The following is a 21,539-nucleotide window of genomic DNA, read 5'->3' on the forward strand; positions in this document are numbered from 1 at the left end:
AGCCGGGGTCTCAGCCCGCGCCTGCCCAGGCGACTCAGAAGCCGTCAGGGGCTCATAAACGCCCGCTAGCTCTGATGGTAGACACAGATGTCGACACGGAGTCTGACTCCAGTGTAGATGAGGATGAGACAAATGTACAGTCTACAAAAGCCATCCGATGCATGATTACTGCAATGAAAGATGTATTGCACATTTCTGATATTAACCCGGTTACCACCAAGAGGGGTATTATGTTTGGGGAGAAAAAGCAGCCAGTGACTTTTCCCCCATCTGATGAATTAAATGATTTGTGTGAAGAAGCGTGAAGTTCCCCTGATAAGAAACTAGTGATTTCTAAGAGGTTACTGATGGCGTACCCTTTCCCGCCAACGGATAGGTTACGTTGGGAAACATCCCCTAGGGTGGACAAGGCGCTAACACTCTTATCTAAAAGGGTGGCACTGCCGTCTCAGGATACGGCCGCCCTAAAGGATCCTGCGGATAGAAAGGAAGCTATCCTGAAGTCTGTGTATACACACTCTGGTACTATACTGAGACCTGCTATTGCTTCAGCCTGGATGTGTAGTGCTGCAGCAGCATGGACTGATACCCTGTCAGACAACATTGATTCCCTCGACAGGGATACTGTTTTGCTAACCATCGAACATATAAAAGACGTCGTCTTATATATGCGGGATGCACAGAGGGACATTTGCCTGCTGGCATCTAGAATTAATGCAATGTCCATTTCTGCCAGGAGAGTATTATGGACTCGGCAGTGGACAGGTGATGCTGATTCTAAAAAACACATGGAGGTTTTGCCTTATAAGGGTGAGGAATTGTTTGGGGACGGTCTCTCGGACCTCGTATCCACAGCAACTGCTGGGAAGTCGACTTTTTTACCTCGGGTTCCCTCACAGCCTAAGATAGCACCGTATTATCAAATGCAGTACTTTCGGCCTCAGAAAGGCAAGCGGGTCAGAGGAGCATCCTTTCTGGCCAGAGGCAAGGGTAGAGGAAAGAAGCTGCACCAGGCAGCCAGTTCCCAGGAACAAAAATCCTCCCCTGCTTCCACTAAGTCCACCGTATGACGTTGGGGCTCCACAGGCGGAGCCAGGTGCGGTGGGGCGCGTCTCCGAAACTTCAGCAACCAGTGGGTTCGCTCACAAGTGGATCTCTGGGCTGTACAAATTGTATCTCAGGGATATGGAGTTCGAGGCGACTCCCCCTCGCCGTTACCTCAAATCAGCCTTGCCAGCTGCTCCCAGGGAAAGGGAGGTAGTACTGGCGGCAATTCACAAGCTGTACCTCCAGCAGGTGATAATCAAGGTCCCCCTCCTTCAACAGGGCAGGGGTTACTATTCCACAATGTTTGTGGTACCGAAACCGGACGGTTCGGTGAGACCCATCCTGAATTTAAAATCCTTGAACACTTATATAAAGAAGTTCAAGTTCAAAATGGAATCGCTCAGTGCGGTTATTGCAAGCCTGGAAGAGGGGGAATTTATGGTGTCGCTGGACATCAAGGATGCTTACTTGCATGTCCCCATTTACCCACCTCACCAGGAATACCTCAGGTTTGTGGTACAAGACTGTCATTACCAATTCCAGACGTTGCCGTTTGGTCTCTCCACGGCACCGAGAATATTTACCAAGGTAATGGCCGAAATGATGATACTCCTTCGAAAGAAGGGAGTTATAATTATCCCGTACTTGGACGATCTCCTCATAAAGGCGAGGTCCAGAGAGCAGTTGTTGGTCAGCGTAGCACTCTCTCAGGAAGTGTTGCACCAGCACGGCTGGATTCTGAATATCCCAAAGTCGCAGCTGATTCCTGCGACGCGTCTGCTTTTCCTGGGCATGATTCTGGACACAGAACAGAAGGTGGTGTTTCTCCCGGTGGAGAAGGCCCAGAAATTGTCATCTCTGGTCAGGGACCTCCTGAAACCAAAACAGGTGTCGGTGCATCACTGCACGCGAGTCCTGGGAAAGATGGTGGCTTCTTACGAAGCAATTCCCTTGTCAGGTTCCATGCAAGGATCTTTCAGTGGGATCTGTTGGACAAATGGTCCGGATCGCATCTTCAGATGCATCGGTTGTTCACCCTGTCCTTAAGGGCCAGGGTGTCTCTGCTGTGGTGGCTGCAGAGTGCTCATCTTCTCGAGGGCCGCAGGTTCGGCATACAGGACTGGGTCCTGGTGACCACGGATGCAAGCCTCCGAGGATGGGGGGCAGTCACTCAGGGAAGAAACTTCCAAGGACAGTGGTCAAGTCTGGAGACTTCACTACACGTAAATATACTGGAACTAAGGGTCATTTACAACGCCCTGAGTCAAGCAGAGCCCCTGCTTCAAAACCACCCAGTTCTGATTCAGTCAGACAACATCACGGCGGTCGCCCATGTAAACCGCCAGGGCGGCACGAAAAGCAGGATGGCAATGGCAGAAGCCACAAGGATTCTTCGATGGGCGGAGAATCACGTGCTAGCTCTGTCAGCAGTGTTCATTCCGGGAGTGGACAACTGGGAAGCAGACTTCCTCAGCAGGCACGACCTCCACCCGGGAGAGTGGGGACTTCATCAAGAAGTCTTCACACAGATTGTAAATCGCTGGGAACTGCCACAGGTGGACATGATGGCGTCCCGCCTCAACAAAAAGCTAAAAAAATATTGCGCCAGTTCAAGGGACCCTCAGGCGATAGCTGTGGACGCACTAGTGACCCAGTGGGTGTACCAGTCGGTTTGTGTTCCCTCCTCTTCCTCTCATACCCCAGGTACTGAGGATAGTAAGAAAGAGAGGAGTAAAAACTATACTCATCGTTCCGGATTGGCCAAGAAGAACTTGGTACCCAGAACTACAAGAAATTATCTCAGAGCACCCATGGCCTCTGCCTCTCAGACAGGACCTGTTACAACAGGGGCCCTGTCTGTTCCAAGACTTACCGTGGCTGCGTTTGACGGCATGGCGGTTGAACGCCGGATCCTAGCGGAAAAGGGCATTCCGGATGAAGTTATTCCTATGCTGATAAAGGCTAGGAAAGACGTGACAGCAAAACATTATCACCGTATATGGCGAAAATATGTTGCTTGGTGTGAGGCCAGGAAGGCCCCTACAGAGGAATTCCAGCTGGGTCGATTCCTGCACTTCCTACAGTCAGGAGTGTCTATGGGCCTAAAATTAGGATCCATATAGGTCCAGATTTCGGCCCTATCTATTTTCTTTCAAAAGGGAGTGCTGCATATTCAGCCCCCTTTATTCCCAAAGCTGGGTACACACCATCCCGTGATACATTGCATCTGCCGTACTCACTTTCTTTAATGAGCTGCTGTATGACAGCACAATGTATTGTTACATGCTGCATTTACCTACACTGTGTCAGCCGTGCAATCATCCCATTGGATGTGCAGAACATCCAGTGGGGAGATTCAGTGAATGGTGGCTTGGAAATATGCACTTTACAATGTGTACTCTCTAGTGTTCCGATCCACATTTGAACAATATATTGGATGATTGTATAGTATGTTGAAATAATTAAAATCCTTTCTCTGACGTCCTAGTGGATGCTGGGACTCCGTCAGGACCATGGGGATTAGCGGCTCCGCAGGAGACAGGGCACAAAAATAAAAGCTTTAGGACTAGGTGGTGTGCACTGGCTCCTCCCCCTATGACCCTCCTCCAAGCCTCAGTTAGGTTTTTGTGCCCGTCCGAGCAGGGTGCAATCTAGGTGGCTCTCCTAAAGAGCTGCTTAGAAAAAGTTATTAGGTTTTTTATTTTCAGTGAGTCCTGCTGGCAACAGGCTCACTGCAACGAGGGACTTAGGGGAGAAGAAGTGAACTCACCTGCGTGCAGGATGGATTGGCTTCTTAGGCTACTGGACACCATTAGCTCCAGAGGGATCGAACACAGGCCCAGCCATGGAGTCCGGTCCCGGAGCCGCGCCGCCGACCCCCTTGCAGATGCCGAAAAGTGAAGAGGTCCAGAAACCGGCGGCAGAAGACTTTTCAGTCTTCATGAGGTAGCGCACAGCACTGCAGCTGTGCGCCATTGTTGTCAGCACACTTCACACCAGCGGTCACTGAGGGTGCAGGGCGCTGGGGGGGGGGCGCCCTGGGCAGCAATGATAATACCTTGTTCTGGCTAAAAATACATCACATATAGCCCCTGGGGCTATATGGATGTATTTTTCTCTATCGTCCTAGTGGATGCTGGGGTTCCTGAAAGGACCATGGGGAATAGCGGCTCCGCAGGAGACAGGGCACAAAAAGTAAAGCTTTTTCCGATCAGGTGGTGTGCACTGGCTCCTCCCCCTATGACCCTCCTCCAGACTCCAGTTAGATTTTTGTGCCCGGCCGAGAAGGGTGCAATCTAGGTGGCTCTCCTAAAGAGCTGCTTAGAGAAAGTTTAGCTAGGTTTTTTATTTTACAGTGATTCCTGCTGGCAACAGGATCACTGCAGCGAGGGACTGAGGGGAGAAGGAGTCAACTCACCTGCGTGCAGGATGGATTGGTTTCTTGGCTACTGGACATCAAGCTCCAGAGGGACGATCACAGGTACAGCCTGGATGGTCACCGGAGCCACGCCGCCGGCCCCCTTGCAGATGCTGAAATCAGAAGAGGTCCAGAATCGGCGGCTGAAGACTCCTGCAGTCTTCTAAAGGTAGCGCACAGCACTGCAGCTGTGCGCCATTTTCCTCTCAGCACACTTCACACGGCAGTCACTGAGGGTGCAGGGCGCTGGGAGGGGGGCGCCCTGGGAGGCAAATGAGTACCTATAAAGGCTAAAAATACCTCACATATAGCCCTAGAGGCTATATGGAGATATTTAACCCCTGCCTAATTTTTCTAAATAGCGGGAGACGAGCCCGCCGGAAAAGGGGCGGGGCCTATCTCCTCAGCACACGGCGCCATTTCCTCTCACAGCTCCGCTGGTCAGGACGGCTCCCAAGTCTCTCCCCTGCACTGCACTACAGAAACAGGGTAAAACAGAGAGGGGGGGGCACATTTATGGCGATATTTTGATATAACAAAGCAGCTATAAGGGAGCACTTATTATAAGGCTATCCCTGATATATATATAGCGCTTTTGGTGTGTGCTGGCAAACTCTCCCTCTGTCTCCCCAAAGGGCTAGTGGGTCCTGTCTTCGTTAGGAGCATTCCCTGTGTGTCTGCTGTGTGTCGGTACGTGTGTGTCGACATGTATGAGGACGATATTGGTGTGGAGGCGGAGCAATTGCCAAATATGAGGATGTCACCCCCTAGGGAGTCGACACCAGAATGGATGCCTTTATTTATGGAACTACGGGATAGTGTCAACACGCTAAAGCAGTCGTTTGACGACATGAGACGGCCGGACAATCAATTAGTGCCTGTCCAGGCGACTCAAACACCGTCAGGGGCTGTGAAACGCCCTTTGCCTCAGTCGGTCGACACAGACCCAGACACAGGCGATGACTCCAGTGGTGACGGTGACGAATCAACCGTATTTTCCAGTAGGGCCACACGTTATATGATTTTGGCAATGAAGGAGGCGTTACATTTAGCTGATACTACAGGTACCACTAAACAGGGTATTATGTGGGGTATGAAAAAACTACCTATAGTTTTTCCTGAATCAGAAGAACTAAATGACGTGTGTAATGAAGCGTGGGTTGCCCCTGATAAAAAGCTGATAATTTCAAAGAAATTATTGGCATTATACCCTTTCCCGCCAGAGGTTAGGGAGCGCTGGGAAACACCTCCTAGGGTGGACAAGGCGCTAACACGCTTATCTAAACAAGTGGCGTTACCCTCTCCTGAGACGGCCGCACTTAAAGATCCATCAGATAGGAGGATGGAAAATATCCAAAAAAGTATATACACACATGCAGGTGTTATACTACGACCAGCTGTAGCGACTGCCTGGATGGGCAGTGCGGGGGTAGTTTGGTCAGAATCCCTGATTGAAAATATTGATACCCTGGACAGGGACAATATTTTACTGTCGTTAGAACAAATAAAGGATGCATTTCTTTATATGCGTGATGCACAGAGGGATATATGCACACTGGCATCACGGGTAAGTGCTATGTCGATTTCGGCCAGAAGAGCTTTATGGACGCGACAGTGGACAGGCGATGCGGATTCAAAACGGCATATGGAAGTTTTGCCGTATAAAGGGGAGGAGTTATTTGGAGTCGGTCTATCAGATTTGGTGGCCACGGCTACAGCCGGGAAATCCACCTTTCTACCTCAAGTCACTCCCCAACAGAAAAAGGCACCGACTTTTCAACCGCAGCCCTTTCGTTCCTTTAAAAATAAGAGAGCAAAGGGCTATTCATATCTGCCACGAGGCAAAGGTCGAGGGAAGAGACAGCAACACGCAGCTCCTTCCCAGGATCAGAAGCCCTCCCCGGCTTCTACAAAAGCCTCAGCATGACGCTGGGGCTTCTCAAGCGGACTCGGGGACCGTGGGGGGTCGTCTCAAAAATTACAGCGCGCAGTGGGCTCACTCGCAAGTAGATCCCTGGATCCTGCAGATAATATCTCAGGGATACAGGTTGGAATTAGAGACAGATCCACCTCGCCGTTTCCTGAAGTCTGCTTTACCAACGTCCCCCTCCGAAAGGGAGACGGTGTTGGAAGCCATTCACAAGCTGTACTCTCAGCAGGTGATAGTCAAGGTACCTCTTCTGCAACAAGGGAAGGGGTATTATTCCACTCTTTTTGTGGTACCGAAGCCGGATGGCTCGGTAAGGCCTATTCTAAATCTGAAGTCCTTGAACCTGTACATAAAGAAGTTCAAGTTCAAAATGGAGTCACTCAGAGCAGTGATAGCGAACCTGGAAGAGGGGGACTTTATGGTATCCTTGGACATCAAGGATGCGTATCTCCACGTTCCAATTTACCCCTCACACCAGGGGTACCTCAGGTTCGTTGTACAAAACTGTCACTATCAGTTTCAGACGCTGCCGTTCGGATTGTCCACGGCACCTCGGATCTTTACAAAGGTAATGGCCGAGATGATGATTCTTCTTCGAAGAAAAGGCGTATTAATTATCCCATACTTGGACGATCTCCTAATAAGGGCGAGGTCCAGAGAACAGCTAGAGATGGGATTAGCACTGTCTCAGGAAGTGCTAAAACAGCACGGGTGGATTCTGAATATTCCAAAATCCCAGTTAATGCCGACAACTCGTCTGCTGTTCCTAGGGATGATTCTGGACACGGTTCAGAAAAAGGTTTTTCTCCCGGAGGAAAAAGCCAAGGAGTTATCCGAGCTTGTCAGGAACCGCCTAAAACCAGGAAAGGTGTCTGTACATCAATGCACAAGAGTCCTGGGAAAAATGGTGGCTTCTTACGAAGCAATTCCATTCGGCAGATTCCACGCAAGAATTTTCCAAAGGGATCTGTTGAACAAATGGTCAGGGTCGCATCTTCAGATGCACCTGCGGATAACCCTGTCTCCAAGGACAAGGGTGTCTCTTCTGTGGTGGTTGCAGAGTGCTCATCTATTGGAGGGCCGCAGATTCGGCATACAGGATTGGATCCTGGTGACCACGGACGCCAGCCTGAGAGGCTGGGGAGCAGTCACACAAGGAAGAAACTTCCAGGGAGTATGGACGAGCCTGGAAACGTCTCTTCACATAAACATTCTGGAACTAAGAGCAATATACAATGCTCTAAGCCAGGCAGAACCTCTGCTTCAGGGAAAACCGGTGTTGATCCAGTCGGACAACATCACGGCAGTCGCCCATGTGAACAGACAGGGCGGCACAAGAAGCAGGAGTGCAATGGCAGAAGCTGCAAGGATTCTTCGCTGGGCAGAGAATCATGTGATAGCACTGTCAGCAGTGTTCATCCCGGGAGTGGACAACTGGGAAGCAGACTTCCTCAGCAGACACGATCTTCACCCGGGAGAGTGGGGACTTCATCCAGAAGTCTTCCACATGCTGGTAACCCGTTGGGAAAGACCAATGGTGGACATGATGGCGTCTCGCCTCAACAAAAAACTGGACAGGTATTGCGCCAGGTCAAGAGATCCGCAGGCAATAGCTGTGGACGCGCTGGTAACGCCTTGGGTGTACCAGTCGGTGTATGTGTTTCCTCCTCTGCCTCTCATACCAAAAGTATTGAGAATTATACGGCAAAGAGGCGTAAGAACGATACTAGTGGTTCCGGATTGGCCAAGAAGGACTTGGTACCCGGAACTTCAAGAGATGATCACGGAAGATCCGTGGCCTCTACCTCTAAGGAGGGACTTGCTTCAGCAGGGTCCCTGTCTGTTTCAAGACTTACCGCGGCTGCGTTTGACGGCATGGCGGTTGAACGCCGGATCCTAAAGGAAAAAGGCATGCCGGAAGAAGTCATTCCTACTTTGATTAAAGCAGGGAAGGAAGTAACCGTGCAACATTATCACCGAATTTGGCGAAAATATGTTGCGTGGTGCGAAGATCGGAGTGCTCCGACGGAGGAATTTCAACTGGGTCGATTCCTACATTTCCTGCAATCAGGATTGTCAATGGGTCTCAAATTGGGATCTATTAAGGTTCAAATTTCGGCCCTGTCGATTTTCTTTCAAAAAGAATTGGCTTCAGTCCCTGAAGTCCAGACCTTTGTTAAGGGAGTGCTGCATATACAGCCTCCTGTGGTGCCTCCAGTGGCACCGTGGGATCTCAATGTGGTTTTGGATTTCCTCAAATCTCATTGGTTTGAACCACTAAAAAAGGTGGATTTGAAATATCTCACATGGAAAGTGACCATGCTTCTAGCCCTGGCTTCTGCCAGGAGAGTGTCAGAATTGGCAGCTTTATCTTACAAAAGCCCATATCTGATTTTCCATTCGGACAGGGCAGAACTGCGGACTCGTCCGCATTTTCTCCCTAAGGTGGTGTCAGCATTTCATCTGAACCAGCCTATTGTAGTGCCTGCGGCTACAAGTGACTTGGAGGACTCCAAGTTACTGGACGTTGTCAGAGCATTAAAAATATATATTGCAAGGACAGCTGGAGTCAGAAAATCTGACTCGTTGTTTATATTGTATGCACCCAACAAGATGGGTGCTCCGGCGTCTAAGCAGACGATTGCTCGTTGGATCTGTAGCACAATCCAACTTGCACATTCTGTGGCAGGCCTGCCACAGCCTAAATCTGTAAAGGCCCACTCCACAAGGAAGGTGGGCTCATCTTGGGCGGCTGCCCGAGGGGTCTCGGCATTACAACTTTGCCGAGCAGCTACGTGGTCAGGGGAGAACACGTTTGTAAAATTTTACAAATTTGATACTCTGGCTAAGGAGGACCTGGAGTTCTCTCATTCGGTGCTGCAGAGTCATCCGCACTCTCCCGCCCGTTTGGGAGCTTTGGTATAATCCCCATGGTCCTTTCAGGAACCCCAGCATCCACTAGGACGATAGAGAAAATAAGATTTTACTTACCGATAAATCTATTTCTCGGAGTCCGTAGTGGATGCTGGGCGCCCATCCCAAGTGCGGATTATCTGCATAAATTGTACATAGTTATTGTTAACTAATTCGGGTTATTGTTGAAGGAAGCCATCTTTCAGAGGCTCCGCTGTTATCATACTGTTAACTGGGTTTAGATCACAAGTTGTACGGTGTGATTGGTGTGGCTGGTATGAGTCTTACCCGGGATTCAAAATCCTCCCTTATTGTGTACGCTCGTCCGGGCACAGTACCTAACTGGAGTCTGGAGGAGGGTCATAGGGGGAGGAGCCAGTGCACACCACCTGATCGGAAAAAGCTTTACTTTTTGTGCCCTGTCTCCTGCGGAGCCGCTATTCCCCATGGTCCTTTCAGGAACCCCAGCATCCACTACGGACTCCGAGAAATAGATTTATCGGTAAGTAAAATCTTATTAACCCCTGCCAGGTCTCACAAACACCGGGAGAAGAGCCCGCCGAAATAGGGGGCGGGGCCTATCTCCTCAGCACACAGCGCCATTTTCCTGCACAGCTCCGCTGCGAGGAAGGCTCCCAGGACTCTCCCCTGCACTGCACTACAGAAACAGGGTAAAAAAACAGAGAGGGGGGGCACTTTTTTGGCGATATTGATATATTAAGCTGCTATAAAGGAAACAACACTTCTGTAGGGTTGTTCCTATATATTTATAGTGCTTGGGTGTGTGCTGGCAAACTCTCCCTCTGTCTCCCCAAAGGGCTAGTGGGGTCCTGTCTTCGATAAGGGCATTCCCTGTGTCTGCTGTGTGTCGGTACGTGTGTGTCGACATGTATGAGGACGATGTTGGTGTGGAGGCGGAGCAATTGCCGGTAATGGTGATGTCACCCCCTAGGGAGTCGACACCGGAATGGATGGCTTTGTTTATGGAATTACGTGATAATGTCAGCACGTTACAAAAATCAGTTGACGACATGAGACGGCCGGCAAACCAGTTAGTACCTGTCCAGGCGTCTCAGACACCGTCAGGGACTGTAAAACGCCCTTTACCTCAGTCGGTCGACACAGACCCAGACACGGACACCGAATCTAGTGTCGACGGTGAAGAAACAAACGTATTTTCCAGTAGGGCCACACGTTATATGATCACGGCAATGAAGGAGGCTTTGCATATCTCTGATACTGCAAGTACCACAAAAAGGGGTATTATGTGGGGTCTGAAAAAACTACCTGTAATTTTTCCTGAATCAGAGGAATTGAATGAAGTGTGTGATGAAGCGTGGGTTAACCCCGATAGAAAACTGCTAATTTCAAAGAAGTTATTGGCATTATATCCTTTCCCGCCAGAGGTTAGGGCGCGCTGGGAAACACCCCCTAGGGTGGATAAGGCACTCGCACGCTTATCAAAACAAGTGGCGTTACCGTCTCCTGAAACGGCCGCCCTCAAGGATCCAGCTGATAGGAGGCTGGAAACTACCCTGAAAAGTATATACACTCATACTGGTGTTATACTGCGACCAGCCATCGCCTCAGCATGGATGTGCAGTGCTGGGGTGGTTTGGTCGGATTCCCTGACTGAAAATATTGATACCCTGGATAGGGACAGTATTTTATTGACTATAGAGCAATTAAAGGATGCTTTTCTTTATATGCGAGATGCTCAGAGGGATATTTGCACTCTGGCATCGAGAGTAAGTGCGATGTCCATATCTGCCAGAAGAAGTTTATGGACGCGACAGTGGTCAGGTGATGCGGATTCCAAACGGCATATGGAAGTATTGCCGTATAAAGGGGAGGAATTATTTGGGGTCGGTCTATCGGATTTGGTGGCCACGGCAACAGCCGGGAAATCCACCTTTTTACCTCAGGTCCCCTCCCAACAGAAAAAGACACCGTCTTTTCAGCCGCAGTCCTTTCGTTCCTATAAGAACAAGCGGGCAAAAGGACAGTCATATCTGCCCCGAGGCAAAGGAAAGGGTAAGAGAGTGCACCAAGTAGCTCCCTCCCAGGAGCAGAAGCCCTCCCCGGCTTCTGCAAAGCCCTCAGCATGACGTTGGGGCTTTACAAGCAGACTCAGGGGCGGTGGGGGGTCGACTCAAGAATTTCAGCGCACAGTGGGCTCACTCACAGGTGGACCCCTGGATCCTGCAGGTAGTATCTCAGGGTTACAGGTTGGAATTCGAGAAGTCTCCCCCTCGCCGGTTCCTAAAGTCTGCTCTGCCAACGTCTCCCTCAGACAGGGCGACGGTATTGGAAGCCATTCACAAGCTGTATTCTCAGCAGGTGATAGTCAAGGTACCCCTCCTACAACAGGGAAAGGGGTATTATTCCACACTATTTGTGGTACAGAAGCCGGACGGCTCGGTAAGACCTATTCTAAATCTGAAATCTTTGAACCTGTACATACAAAAATTCAAGTTCAAGATGGAGTCACTCAGAGCAGTGATAGCGAATCTGGAAGAAGGGGACTTTATGGTGTCCCTGGACATCAAGGATGCTTACCTGCATGTCCCAATTTGCCCTTCACATCAAGGGTACCTCAGGTTCGTGGTGCAAAACTGTCATTATCAGTTTCAGACGCTGCCGTTTGGATTGTCCACGGCACCTCGGGTCTTTACCAAGGTAATGGCCGAAATGATGTTTCTTCTGCGAAGAAAAGGCGTATTAATTATCCCTTACTTGGACGATCTCCTGATAAGGGCAAGGTCCAGAGAACAGCTGGAGGACGTAGTAGCACTAACCCAAGTAGTGCTGCAACAGCACGGGTGGATTCTGAATTTTCCAAAATCTCAATTGACCCCGACGACACGTCTGCTGTTCCTGGGAATGATTCTGGACACGGTTCAGAAAAAGGTGTTTCTTCCGGAGGAGAAAGCCAGGGAGTTATCCGAACTTGTCAGGAACCTCCTAAAACCAGGAAAAGTGTCTGTGCATCAATGCACAAGAGTCCTGGGAAAAATGGTGGCTTCTTACGAAGCGATTCCATTCGGCAGATTCCACGCACGAACTTTTCAGTGGGATCTGCTGGACAAATGGTCCGGATCGCATCTGCAGATGCATCAGCGGATAACTTTGTCTCCACGGACAAGGGTGTCTCTTCTGTGGTGGTTGCAGAGTGCTCATCTGTTAGAGGGCCGCAGATTCGGCATACAGGACTGGGTCCTGGTGACCACGGATGCCAGTCTGAGAGGCTGGGGAGCGGTCACACAGGGAAGAAACTTCCAGGGAGTGTGGTCAAGCCTGGAGATGTCTCTTCACATAAATATACTGGAGCTAAGAGCGATTTACAATGCTCTAAGCCTGGCAAAACCCCTGCTTCAGGGTCAGCCGGTGTTGATCCAGTCGGACAACATCACGGCAGTCGCCCACGTAAACAGGGCGGCACAAGAAGCAGGAGGGCAATGGCAGAAGCTGCAAGGATTCTTCGCTGGGCGGAAGATCATGTGATAGCACTGTCAGCAGTGTTCATTCCGGGAGTGGACAACTGGGAAGCAGACTTCCTCAGCAGACACAATCTACACCCGGGAGAGTGGGGACTTCATCCAGAAGTCTTCCACATGATTGTGAACCGTTGGGAAAATCCAAAGGTGGATATGATGGCGTCCCGCCTCAACAAAAAACTGGACAGGTATTGCGCCAGGTCAAGAGACCCTCAGGCAATAGCTGTGGACGCTCTGGTAACACCGTGGGTGTTCCAGTCAGTGTATGTGTTTCCTCCTCTGCCTCTCATACCAAAAGTACTGAGAATTATACGGCAAAGGGGAGTAAGAACGATACTCGTGGCTCCGGATTGGCCAAGAAGAACTTGGTACCCGGAACTTCAGGAGATGCTCACGGAAGATCCGTGGCCTCTACCTCTAAGACGGGACCTGCTTCAGCAGGGACCGTGTCTATTCCAAGACTTACCGCGGCTGCGTTTGACGGCATGGCGGTTGAACGCCGAATTCTAAGGGAAAAAGGCATTCCGGAAGAGGTCATCCCTACCCTGGTAAAAGCCAGGAAGGAGGTGACTGCACAACATTATCACCGCATTTGGAGAAAATATGCTGCGTGGTGTGAGGCCAGGAAGGCCCCGACGGAGGAATTTCAACTGGGTCGATTCCTACATTTCCTGCAAACAGGATTGTCTATGGGCCTCAAATTAGGGTCCATTAAGGTTCAAATTTCGGCCCTGTCGATTTTCTTCCAGAAAGAATTGGCTTCAGTTCCTGAAGTCCAGACTTTTGTAAAAGGAGTACTACATATACAGCCCCCGGTTGTGCCCCCAGTGGCTCCGTGGGATCTTAATGTAGTTTTGGATTTTCTCAAATCCCATTGGTTTGAGCCACTCAAATCGGTGGATTTGAAATATCTTACATGGAAAGTAACCATGCTACTGGCCCTGGCTTCAGCCAGGAGAGTGTCAGAATTGGCGGCTTTATCGTATAAAAGCCCATATCTGATTTTCCATTCGGACAGGGCAGAACTGCGGACGCGTCCTCAGTTTCTGCCTAAGGTGGTTTCAGCGTTTCACCTGAACCAGCCTATTGTGGTGCCTGCGGCTACTAGCGATTTGGAGGATTCCAAGTTGCTGGACGTTGTCAGGGCATTGAAAATATATATTTTAAGGACGGCTGGAGTCAGAAAATCTGACTCGCTGTTTATACTGTATGCACCCAACAAGCTGGGTGCTCCTGCTTCTAAGCAGACGATTGCTCGTTGGATTTGTAGCACAATTCAACTTGCACATTCTGTGGCAGGCCTGCCACAGCCTAAATCTATCAAGGCCCATTCCACAAGGAAGGTGGGCTCATCTTGGGCGGCTGCCCGAGGGGTCTCGGCATTACAACTCTGCCGAGCAGCTACGTGGTCGGGGGAGAACACGTTTGTAAAATTCTACAAATTTGATACCCTGGCTAAAGAGGACGTGGAGTTCTCTCATTCGGTGCTGCAGAGTCATCCGCACTCTCCCGCCCGTTTGGGAGCTTTGGTATAATCCCCATGGTCCTGACGGAGTCCCAGCATCCACTAGGACGTCAGAGAAAATAAGATTTTACTTACCGATAAATCTATTTCTCGTAGTCCGTAGTGGATGCTGGGCGCCCATCCCAAGTGCGGATTGTCTGCAATACTTGTACATAGTTATTGTTACAAAAAAATCGGGTTGTTATTGTTGTGAGCCGTCTATTCAGAGGCTCCTACGTTTGTCATACTGTTAACTGGGTTCAGATCACAGGTTGTACTGTGTGGCTGGTATGAGTCTTACCCGGGATTCAAAATCCTTCCTTATTGTGTACGCTCGTCCGGGCACAGTATCCTAACTGAGGCTTGGAGGAGGGTCATAGGGGGAGGAGCCAGTGCACACCACCTAGTCCTAAAGCTTTTATTTTTGTGCCCTGTCTCCTGCGGAGCCGCTAATCCCCATGGTCCTGACGGAGTCCCAGCATCCACTACGGACTACGAGAAATAGATTTATCGGTAAGTAAAATCTTATTTTTTCCTGTTTTGTGTTCACTTGTGGTTAATAGCATAATGGCAACTTTGTACACATACCCAACAAAAATCAGGATGTCAGGTGTTGTGACCCATATGTTAAATAATTGCCTTTTGTTGTGACATTTCGCATATGGCAGACATTTCTGCTACAGTACTTGTGTTCTGACTACAGTTCTGAGTAAACTCCACTAACTGCACTAAATGATTACGTATCAAATATGTTTGGCCCAGAATGGGGCAATATAGATATTAATGCGATGTTTGGGAGCTGTATTTTGTACCAGGTGGAAGTGGTCATGTTTGAAGAAATCTATGTTAAGGTAAAGCTATAACCTTAGTGATCACACCATGGACTGTTAAACATTTTGTTGCAGAATATATTAACTCATTGCTTTTGTATTTAGCTTTCTAGAAAATGTAGCTCATGGCGTATATCATGTGAGCCATTGAGTTTGCACATTTAGGGGTATATTCAATTGAAGTCGAAAACTGCCGTCTGTCGAAAAGACTGCAGTTTTCGACTTTTTAAGGTCGAATCCTGATTTGACCTATTCAATTTCTCTGACGTCCTAGTGGATGCTGGGAACTCCGTAAGGACCATGGGTAATAGACGGGCTCCGCAGGAGACTGGGCACTCTAAAAGAAAGATTAGGTACTATCTGGTGTGCACTGGCTCCTCCCTCTATGCCCCTCCTCCAGACCTCAGTTAGAATCTGTGCCCGGCCAGAGCTGGGTGCTCCTAGTGGGCTCTCCTGAGCTTGCTAGAAAAGAGAGTATTTGTTAGGTTTTTTATTTTCAGTGAGATCTGCTGGCAACTGACTCACTGCTACGTGGGACTGAGGGGAGATATGCAAACCTACCTGCTTGCAGCTAGCTTGTGCTTCTTAGGCTACTGGACACCATTAGCTCCAGAGGGTTCGAACACAGGGCCTGACCTCGATCGTCCGTTCCCGGAGCCGCGCTGCCGTCCATCTTGCAAAGACAGAAGAAGAACGATGAAATCGGCGGCGGAAGACTCCTGTCTTCATTAAGGTAGCGCACAGCACTGCAGCTGTGCGCCATTGCTCCCACAGCACACCACACACTCCGGTCAATGTAGGGTGCAGGGCGCTGGGGGGGGGGGCGCCCTGGGCAGCAATTATAATACCTTTTGGCATTAAATACACATACAGTCAGTTAACTGTATATGTGTAAAAAACCCCGCCATTAAGTTACAGAAAACGCGGGACAGAAGCCCGCTGCTGAGGGGGCAGGGCCTTCTTCCTCAGCACACCAGCGCCATTTTCCCTTCACAGCTCCGCTGGAAGCACGCTCCCCAGGCTCTCCCCTGCAGTATCCAGGTACAAGACGGGTTAAAAAGAGAGGGGGGGCACATAAATTTAGGCGCAAATCGATACAGACAAGCAGCTATTGGGAAAATCACTTATTAGCAGTGTAAATCCCTGTGTTATATAGCGCTGTGGTGTGTGCTGGCATACTCTCTCTCTGTCTCCCCAAAGGACTTTGTGGGGTCCTGTCCTCAGTCTGAGCATTCCCTGTGTGTGTGCGGTGTGTCGGTACGGCTGTGTCGACATGTTTGATGAGGAGGGTTACGTGGAGGCGGAGCAGAGGCAGATAAGTGTGGTGTCGCCCCCGACGGGGCCGACACCTGATTGGATGGATATGTGGAAGGTCTTAACCGACAGTGTCAACTCCTTACATAAAAGGTTCGATGACGCAGCAGCCTTGGGACAGCCGGGGTCTCAGCCCGCGCCTGCCCAGGCGACTCAGAAGCCGTCAGGGGCTCATAAACGCCCGCTAGCTCTGATGGTAGACACAGATGTCGACACGGAGTCTGACTCCAGTGTAGATGAGGATGAGACAAATGTACAGTCTACAAAAGCCATCCGATGCATGATTACTGCAATGAAAGATGTATTGCACATTTCTGATATTAACCCGGTTACCACCAAGAGGGGTATTATGTTTGGGGAGAAAAAGCAGCCAGTGACTTTTCCCCCATCTGATGAATTAAATGATTTGTGTGAAGAAGCGTGAAGTTCCCCTGATAAGAAACTAGTGATTTCTAAGAGGTTACTGATGGCGTACCCTTTCCCGCCAACGGATAGGTTACGTTGGGAAACATCCCCTAGGGTGGACAAGGCGCTAACACTCTTATCTAAAAGGGTGGCACTGCCGTCTCAGGATACGGCCGCCCTAAAGGATCCTGCGGATAGAAAGGAAGCTATCCTGAAGTCTGTGTATACACACTCTGGTACTATACTGAGACCTGCTATTGCTTCAGCCTGGATGTGTAGTGCTGCAGCAGCATGGACTGATACCCTGTCAGACAACATTGATTCCCTCGACAGGGATACTGTTTTGCTAACCATCGAACATATAAAAGACGTCGTCTTATATATGCGGGATGCACAGAGGGACATTTGCCTGCTGGCATCTAGAATTAATGCAATGTCCATTTCTGCCAGGAGAGTATTATGGACTCGGCAGTGGACAGGTGATGCTGATTCTAAAAAACACATGGAGGTTTTGCCTTATAAGGGTGAGGAATTGTTTGGGGACGGTCTCTCGGACCTCGTATCCACAGCAACTGCTGGGAAGTCGACTTTTTTACCTCGGGTTCCCTCACAGCCTAAGATAGCACCGTATTATCAAATGCAGTACTTTCGGCCTCAGAAAGGCAAGCGGGTCAGAGGAGCATCCTTTCTGGCCAGAGGCAAGGGTAGAGGAAAGAAGCTGCACCAGGCAGCCAGTTCCCAGGAACAAAAATCCTCCCCTGCTTCCACTAAGTCCACCGCATGACGTTGGGGCTCCACAGGCGGAGCCAGGTGCGGTGGGGCGCGTCTCCGAAACTTCAGCAACCAGTGGGTTCGCTCACAAGTGGATCTCTGGGCTGTACAAATTGTATCTCAGGGATATGGAGTTCGAGGCGACTCCCCCTCGCCGTTACCTCAAATCAGCCTTGCCAGCTGCTCCCAGGGAAAGGGAGGTAGTACTGGCGGCAATTCACAAGCTGTACCTCCAGCAGGTGATAATCAAGGTCCCCCTCCTTCAACAGGGCAGGGGTTACTATTCCACAATGTTTGTGGTACCGAAACCGGACGGTTCGGTGAGACCCATCCTGAATTTAAAATCCTTGAACACTTATATAAAGAAGTTCAAGTTCAAAATGGAATCGCTCAGTGCGGTTATTGCAAGCCTGGAAGAGGGGGAATTTATGGTGTCGCTGGACATCAAGGATGCTTACTTGCATGTCCCCATTTACCCACCTCACCAGGAATACCTCAGGTTTGTGGTACAAGACTGTCATTACCAATTCCAGACGTTGCCGTTTGGTCTCTCCACGGCACCGAGAATATTTACCAAGGTAATGGCCGAAATGATGATACTCCTTCGAAAGAAGGGAGTTATAATTATCCCGTACTTGGACGATCTCCTCATAAAGGCGAGGTCCAGAGAGCAGTTGTTGGTCAGCGTAGCACTCTCTCAGGAAGTGTTGCACCAGCACGGCTGGATTCTGAATATCCCAAAGTCGCAGCTGATTCCTGCGACGCGTCTGCTTTTCCTGGGCATGATTCTGGACACAGAACAGAAGGTGGTGTTTCTCCCGGTGGAGAAGGCCCAGAAATTGTCATCTCTGGTCAGGGACCTCCTGAAACCAAAACAGGTGTCGGTGCATCACTGCACGCGAGTCCTGGGAAAGATGGTGGCTTCTTACGAAGCAATTCCCTTGTCAGGTTCCATGCAAGGATCTTTCAGTGGGATCTGTTGGACAAATGGTCCGGATCGCATCTTCAGATGCATCGGTTGTTCACCCTGTCCTTAAGGGCCAGGGTGTCTCTGCTGTGGTGGCTGCAGAGTGCTCATCTTCTCGAGGGCCGCAGGTTCGGCATACAGGACTGGGTCCTGGTGACCACGGATGCAAGCCTCCGAGGATGGGGGGCAGTCACTCAGGGAAGAAACTTCCAAGGACAGTGGTCAAGTCTGGAGACTTCACTACACGTAAATATACTGGAACTAAGGGTCATTTACAACGCCCTGAGTCAAGCAGAGCCCCTGCTTCAAAACCACCCAGTTCTGATTCAGTCAGACAACATCACAGCGGTCGCCCATGTAAACCGCCAGGGCGGCACGAAAAGCAGGATGGCAATGGCAGAAGCCACAAGGATTCTTCGATGGGCGGAGAATCACGTGCTAGCTCTGTCAGCAGTGTTCATTCCGGGAGTGGACAACTGGGAAGCAGACTTCCTCAGCAGGCACGACCTCCACCCGGGAGAGTGGGGACTTCATCAAGAAGTCTTCACACAGATTGTAAATCGCTGGGAACTGCCACAGGTGGACATGATGGCGTCCCGCCTCAACAAAAAGCTAAAAAAATATTGCGCCAGTTCAAGGGACCCTCAGGCGATAGCTGTGGACGCACTAGTGACCCAGTGGGTGTACCAGTCGGTTTGTGTTCCCTCCTCTTCCTCTCATACCCCAGGTACTGAGGATAGTAAGAAAGAGAGGAGTAAAAACTATACTCATCGTTCCGGATTGGCCAAGAAGAACTTGGTACCCAGAACTACAAGAAATTATCTCAGAGCACCCATGGCCTCTGCCTCTCAGACAGGACCTGTTACAACAGGGGCCCTGTCTGTTCCAAGACTTACCGTGGCTGCGTTTGACGGCATGGCGGTTGAACGCCGGATCCTAGCGGAAAAGGGCATTCCGGATGAAGTTATTCCTATGCTGATAAAGGCTAGGAAAGACGTGACAGCAAAACATTATCACCGTATATGGCGAAAATATGTTGCTTGGTGTGAGGCCAGGAAGGCCCCTACAGAGGAATTCCAGCTGGGTCGATTCCTGCACTTCCTACAGTCAGGAGTGTCTATGGGCCTAAAATTAGGATCCATATAGGTCCAGATTTCGGCCCTATCTATTTTCTTTCAAAAGGGAGTGCTGCATATTCAGCCCCCTTTGGTGCCTCCAGTGGCACCTTGGGATCTTAACGTTGTGTTGGATTTCCTGAAACCACACTGGTTTGAGCCACTTAAGACCGTGGAGCTTAAGTATCTCACGTGGAAGGTGGTCATGCTGTTGGCCTTAGCTTCGGCTAGGCGTGTGTCAGAATTGGCGGCTTTGTCATGTAAAAGCCCATATCTGATCTTCCATATGGACAGGGCGGAATTGAGGACTCGTCCCCAATTTCTCCCAAAGGTGGTCTCAGCGTTTTATTTGAACCAACCTATTGTGGTGCCTGCGGCTACTCGGGACTTGGAGGATTCCAAGTTGCTGGACGTAGTCCGTGCTTTGAAAATTTATGTTTCCAGGACGGCTGGAGTCGGGAAAACTGACTCGCTATTTATCCTGCATGCACCCAACAAGCTGGGTGCTCCTGCTTCAAAACAAACTATTGCTCGCTGGATCTGTTGCACGATTCAGCTGGCACATTCTGCGGCTGGACTGCCGCATCCTAAATCGGTAAAAGCCCATTCCACAAGGAAGGTGGGCTCTTCTTGGGCGGCTGCCCGAGGGGTCTCTGCTTTACAGCTTTGCCGAGCTGCTACTTGGTCGGGTTCAAACACATTTGCTAAATTCTACAAGTTTGATACCCTGGCTGAGGAGGACTTTGAGTTTGCTCATTCGGTGCTGCAGAGTCATCTGCACTCTCCCGCCCGTTTGGGAGCTTTGGTATAATCCCCATGGTCCTTACGGAGTTCCCAGCATCCACTAGGACGTCAGAGAAAATAAGAATTTACTCACCGGTAATTCTATTTCTAGTAGTCCGTAGTGGATGCTGGGCGCCCGTCCCAAGTGCGGACTCTCTGCAATACATGTATATAGTTATTGCTTCACTAAAGGGTTATTGTTATGAGCCATCCGTAAAAGGAGGCTCAGTTGTTGTTCATACTGTTAACTGGGTATGGTTATCATAAGTTGTACAGTGTGATTGGTGTGGCTGGTATGAGTCTTACCCTGGATTCCAAATCCTTTCCTTGTTGTGTCAGCTCTTCCGGGCACAGTTTCCCTAACTGAGGTCTGGAGGAGGGGCATAGAGGGAGGAGCCAGTGCACACCAGATAGTACCTAATCTTTCTTTTAGAGTGCCCAGTCTCCTGCGGAGCCCGTCTATTCCCCATGGTCCTTACGGAGTTCCCAGCATCCACTACGGACTACGAGAAATAGAATTACCGGTGAGTAAATTCGTATTATTTCCCTAAATTTTTCGACAAGTCGATAAATTCGACTAGTCGAAAAGCACGTGGTTCAACGGAATAGCTGCCAATCCGCGTGCTTGTGTCGAAAACGGGGCCAAATCCGACAGGTTTTGGCCCCCTTTTCGACCATCTCAGTCCGACATCAAAATTATGTCAAACGGAGATGCGGACCCAGAGGAGGCGAGGGGGGCGAGCTGCAGGGAGACGGGGGACAGCCGGCGGGCATACAGGGAGATCAGTGCTACAGTAGCGCTGCAGCTGGATGTCACTCGGCCGACCTCACGGCAGCTTCCACCCGGCTCCAGCACGCTGCTGGAGCCGGGTGGAAGCTGCCGTGAGGTCGAGCGGCTGTGTGACATCCTGCTGCAGCGCTACTGTAGCGCTGATCTCCCCTGTATGCCCACCGGCTGTCCCCCGCTGGTCTCCCCGCGGCTCGCCCCCCTTCTCCTCCTCTGCGTCCCATCTAAATTCGACTTGAAAAAGTTGAATTAAGATGG

General features: G+C 50.1%; 1 protein-coding gene across 1 annotated transcript in view; it reads left to right on the top strand.

Moving 5' to 3' along the window:
• KIF4A (kinesin family member 4A) overlaps positions 1-21,539 on the top strand; it is a 579,230-nt gene that overhangs the window by 294,582 nt on the left and 263,109 nt on the right. The gene's annotated exons all lie outside the window — the stretch shown is intronic.

Source organism: Pseudophryne corroboree, chromosome 8 (assembly GCF_028390025.1).
Source record: "Pseudophryne corroboree isolate aPseCor3 chromosome 8, aPseCor3.hap2, whole genome shotgun sequence".
NCBI classification, from domain to species: domain Eukaryota; kingdom Metazoa; phylum Chordata; class Amphibia; order Anura; family Myobatrachidae; genus Pseudophryne; species Pseudophryne corroboree.